Here is a 6,000-nt window from a genome sequence, read left to right on the forward strand (position 1 = left end):
GCAGATGGGGGTGGTGAAGCTCTTCAGTGCACTACTTGTCTAGTGTGCTCAGGCTCCCCCTTGATTTCCAGCACTGAAAACCACAGCAAAATGGCGCTTAAAACAGAAGGAACTTTTAAAAAACGGATTATATTCCTTATTTTTACTTTATGCACATTGGTGTTTTGCCTGAATGTATTTCTGTATAAGGGTGTCAGGTTACCTGTAACTGGGATTATAGACAGCTGTGAGCAGCCACGTGGGTGCTGGGAATTGAACTCAGGCCCTGCGGAAGAGCAGCCAGTGCTCTTAACTGCTAAGCCATCTCTCCAGCCCCCAAGAAGTGACTTTTTAAACTGTGCTTTTAACACACACACACACACACACACACACACACACACACACACACACACACGTACACATGCACGCATGCACGCATGAATGCACGCACAAAAAACCACCTAAAGAAAACATCGGTGAAGTGTGCTACTTGGAAATTTTATTTTTTTATTTTGTGTGGGTGTGTGCATGAGTCTCTCCATCCACAGTGTAAGTCCCGGGATTGAACTCAGGTTCCAGGATCAGCAGCCAGTACCTTTAGCCACTGAGCCATTGCACCAGCCCAGGAAACTACCACAGCAATATGTCACTACGTTTCTGAAGCCAGATGCTAGTGGATGGTCCCAGGACAGATAGTCGCGTGGATGTATTCTGTAGGTTTCTAGTTGCTGGGGCTGGGCTGTTAGTCAAGGAAGGGAAATAAAATGGGAGAACGCAGGCAGGGGAGAAAGAGAGGAAGGCAGAGACAGTGACAGAGCTTTCAGGGCCAGTTAGGAAAGTCCAGGGAGCAACAAGGCCAGGCTGGATGACGTCCTCCAACCAGTCCTTGCGTTTTTGTTCCAATGTGTGACCCTTCTGCTGGGAAAGGGCTGAGATGGTCTCGTGCTGGACTGCACAGGAGATGCTGGCAATGTTCTCCTCGTGCCATTAATGTGAGAATGAAAAAAGAACAAAATCCTCAAACAGCTCAGATCTGAAAAGCCAAGTGTGGTGCAGGCTTGCAGTTTCAGTATTGAGGATCCTGAGGCAGGAGGATTTCATGTTTCAGGCCAGCGTTGGCTGTGTAGTAAGGTAAGACCTCTGATTAAAAAGAAGAGAGGAGGGAGAGAGGGGGAAGGAAAGGGGGTTGAATAAATGGCTCAGCAGTTAAGAGTACTGGCTGCTCTTGCAGAAGACCTGAGTTCAGCTCCCAACACCCATGTTGAGTGTCTCAAAACTGCATGTAACTCCGGTTCCAGGGGCTCCAACACCCTCTTCTGGCCTCCAAGGGCACCTGCACTCACGTGTGCATACACACACATAATTATTTTTAATTTAATATTTAAAAAGAGATAAGAAAGAAGACAAAAGGAAGACAAAATTGAATTATATAAGTGGCACATATTTACATGTTACAAAATAAAGAAAGGATCTAGAGGGGAGCTCCACCCTCCCCTGCTTTGCTTAGCCTCTGAATAACCCCCTCCAGAAGCAGTCAGTACTACCAGTTACATACGCCCACTTCAAGAGCCTTCACAGGGAAATAGACATACCATGTGCTCCCTCCTTTGAGTAGCATTTTTCTTCGTGACCGTGGGAGATGGATGTTTAGTGCTTCCTTAGGGCTAGAGGGCTTCGGTCTGTACCATGCCCTGCCAGATGTCTACTCAAGGCAGCCTCATCTGGAGGCTGAGAGCATCACCCAGTGTCATTTGATGGCACTGTCATGTTTCCAAGGCTGCTCTTGTGTCACTTGTTTTTATTTTTAATTGTTCTTAAAAATAGAGGGCATTGCCAGGTATGCTATGATAGTGTACTCATTTAATCCCAACACTGGGGAGACAGGGCCGGGTGGAGTTCTATGAGTCCAAGGCCAGACTGCTCTATTTAGTGAGTTCCAGTCCAGCTAGAGCTGCATAGTAAGACTGTGCCTCAAAACAAACAAAAAACAAACAACAAAATAAAACCACAAAACAAAAATTAAACAAAAACTAAATGGAGGTTTTTATTTACTTTTGATTTACAGTTAGTATCTCATGATTCAAGAGCCATCTATATATCTGAAGGACTTTCAATCTAGTACAGTATAAGAAAATAGAGGTTTAAATTAAACTGGTGGGGCACATAATTTTTCTAACAGAATAGAACTTCAGAGCCTGAAGATATTTTTTTTACATATTTAAGCCATTATCATACAGATGAAGAAACTAGGACTTTCGTTATGAATGTGGTGTGGGGTGTGTGTGTGTGTGTGTGTGTGTGTGTGTGTGTGTGTGTACATGTGATTGCAATTATATGTGAGTCCAGAGGAGTCAGATCTCCCTGGAGCTGGAGTTACAGGGGGTTGTGAACCACAAAACATGGGTGGGTGTTAGGAATCAAACCTGGGTCCTCTGCAAGGACGCTAAGCAGTCTTAATCACTGAGCCATCTCTCCAGCCCTGAGACCACAGCTTTTAAGAAGCCTGATGTTGCCGGGCAGTGGCGATGCACACCTTTAATCCCAGCACTCGGGAGGCAGAGCCAGTTGGATCTCTGTGAGTTCGAGGCCAGCCTGGTCTACAGAGTGAGATCCAGGACAGGCACCAAAACTACATGGAGAAACCCTGTCTGGAAAAACCAAAACGAAAGAAAGAAAGAAAGAAAGGAAGGAAGGAAGGAAGGAAGGAAGGAAGGAAGGAAGGAAGGAAGGAAGGAAGGAAGAAAGAAAGAAAGAAAGAAAGAAAGAAAGAAAGAAAGAAAGAAAGAAAGAAAGAAAGAAAGAAAGAAAGAAAGAAAGAAAGCTGATGTATGAATTCATGGGAAGAATGGAAAATAGTGCGGGTCTGCTCTACTAACTGGCCTTATCACTAACACCGTAATTTGTTAATCTCACAATCAGTCATTTTGCTAATGGGACTTTTCTTGTCAGTGCCTCTAACCAACTTCTAACTAAGCCAGAACTTTAATCAGAGGAAAGGTGAAAGTACAGTGATCAGGCAGAAAGTACACTAGTAGAGCTGCTTGTCTGCTTGATCTTTAAAGGAAACACCTGAGCCAGGCCACAACAGTGCCACACAGTCCCAATGGCCACCACAGGCAGAAACATACAATCAAATAAGGTTGTCCAAGCTAGTCCTGCTGAGTCACGACACTAGTCACCTCCCTGCTGTCATCAGGATGGCAAAGGTCTAATTAGTCAGGGTGCTGGCCACGCAGCTGCAGCTGTGTTGCCATTAAAAAGCACAGAGTTATTTCAAGACCAACTGGCTGAGATCGGTCTTAGAAACATTTCTCCCACTGATGGTCATTTCAGAAGTTGAGATGATCTTTAAATGCACTGCCACACACTGGTAAATTGGATTCTTTTTTGAGGCTCTATCTGAATAGCCAATGATGAATAACCAGTAACTCAAGACAACTAGTCCCATCTCTCTGTCTAAAAAATAATGTTACCAAACATGGGGAATAGAATTCTCTTTGTCTGCCTCAACATGGTCTCTGGGATGCCTGAGGGGAAGTGCCTTCCAAATTTACAGAATCCAGCTGCCAGGCCAAACCTCCAAGACGAATCTTACAAGACTGCATCTCTGGATTCCTTCAAAATGGGTCACTATCCATTATATTTCTTAATGGTCAAAAGTGTTACCGTCTAGACTGGGAGGATAGCTCAGTTGTTAAAATGTCTGCTGAGCAGGCCTGAGGAACAGAGTTCAGATGCCCAGAACCCATGTAAATGTTGTATGCTTATGGTAGTTCATATGTAATTCCAACTTCAGAAGGTTGAAATAAGGGATCCCCAGAGCAAACTGGCTAGCTAGACTAGCCATATTGATGAACTCTGGGTTTGACTGAGAGACCCTGCCTCAGTGAATAAGGTGGAAGGGAGATCAAGGATGTTTCCGGACATTATCTTCTGACTCCCACATCCATGCACACCCACATACATGTGGTCACACACATGCACAGTGATAGAGTGACTTGCTCAGCCATTATTGGTCAACACAGAAAGGAATGTCTATTGAGTTAGCCTGCCTTCCAAGGCTGTCGGTCTTACCTGGGCAAACAATTTCACAAAAGAGAGACATGTTGCTCTCTACAGTTGCAACAATTTCCTCATTCCCAAGTCCCTCACCCTACTCCTATAAAGGATCCCAGACAGCTTTTTCCCCTAGCAGACCCCTCAATTACCCTCACTGTGAGCATTAATAAACACAGTCCTATCTGTTGAAGGTCAGACTAACACCACACACACACACACACACACACACACACACACACACACACAGACACACACATACACACGGAGGGGTGTTATTAATAGTCAGGCATGGTGAAACAGGCCTGTCACCCTAGCATTCAGGAGGCTGAGCTGCATATCAGCATTCTCAGAAAACAACAAGTCAGGTGTGGTGGCGCTCACCTTTGATCCCAGCACTGGGGAGGCAGAGGAAATTAGCTCTCTGGGTTTATGGTCAGTCTGGTCTATAAAGCCAGTTCCAGGACAGACAAGGCTATATAGTGAGACCTGCTGTGGAATAATCTTCTTGTACACTACAAAGATTTGTCACTGCAATTGGTTTAATAAAATGCTGATTAGCCAGTAGCCAGGCAGGAAGTATAGGCAGGGTGACCAGAGTAGGGGAATTCTGGGAAGAGGAGAAGCAGAGTCAGGAGTCATCAGCCAGATGCAGAGGAAGCAAATGAGAATGCCTCACTGAGAAATGGTACCAAGCCACGTGGCTAAACATGGATAAGAATTATGGATTAATTTAAGTGTAAGAGCAAGTTAGTAATAAGCCTGAGCTACTGGCTGAGCATTTATAAGTCATATTAAGCCTTGGAGTCAATTGTTTAAGAAGTGGCTGCCAAGTGTTTGAGAAGAGGTAGGCAGGAGAGAAACTTCTGCCTACATGTGGTGCCCAAAAGTTTAGCAAGAATTTCCACAGAAAACTTGAGAAAGCTTAAAAAAAAAAAGGTTCTAGACACACAAGAATGGAATCAAGCACAGCTGCTTGGTAACTGTCTTTTTTCAGTAGGCTCTGTTTGCTGGTGGTGAGCAGAGGAGCAACTACTTTAAGAGATGGCTTCCTGACTCAGCATTAGTGGCAACAACCACAGGGCTCTTTTAAGAGGCCCTGCTGCCAAACACTTAAATGGAGTTTATGAGCAGTAGGTGGCACACTACTGGGTGGCAGCGTGGACCCAAAAATATCTCAGAGTTGGAGCAGTAAATGTGCCTCTGCCATGAGAGTAGCTTCTCAAGGAACCAACGATGGGGGTGGAGCCAGCTGCAAAAGCCACAGCTTTAGTCCTACCTACACCTGTTTAGCAGTTTAAATGCTCATGAGGTCAGAAAAAGACCACCCAGTAAAGACAGATTAAAAAAAAAAAAACAAATATCCTCTAGGGGTTACAGTGTGTTTATAAATATATGTAGGCTTGGGAGAGTAAAGAGAAGGTATAGACAGTCATAAAAAAGAAATATATAGTTTTAAAATAATAAAGTCCTTAAAAAGGGAGCAAAGTAACATAAAAAGAGCCATGTAAGACAGAAAATACACAGAGAGTCCAGGCACTGTATGTTATTGTGTTGTCTTTAAATTGTTTGGCAACTGAGGAAGGAGCAACAGCTGCTAAGAGACATTTGATTGTAAGTGTTGCTGGATTAATCCAACCTATATATTTTGAAAATGCCTTGACTTCAAAATTTAAGTCAAAAGATATTTTACTTTTGAGAAGAGATTATGCTTTTATTTTTATAGGAAATGAGAGGCTGTGAATTCATTTTGTGTTAAGACAAATACGATTTGATCTAGGAAGACCCCCTAAAAAATCTCCAATGGGAACAGAAGGCCCAGATGATCCAAGGTTTCAGAGTGCCTCTGTTGCAGTTTCCTCTGAGTTCTACATTCAGAAAGGCTTCAAGGCTGCTGGCTGAGATGATCCAGCCTCACAGCCTACTCCAATCAGGACTTAACCATAATCCTAAATTTTCTCAAAT

This window comes from Peromyscus maniculatus, chromosome 7 (genome assembly GCF_049852395.1).
Source record: "Peromyscus maniculatus bairdii isolate BWxNUB_F1_BW_parent chromosome 7, HU_Pman_BW_mat_3.1, whole genome shotgun sequence".
Classification (NCBI taxonomy): Eukaryota; Metazoa; Chordata; class Mammalia; order Rodentia; family Cricetidae; genus Peromyscus; species Peromyscus maniculatus.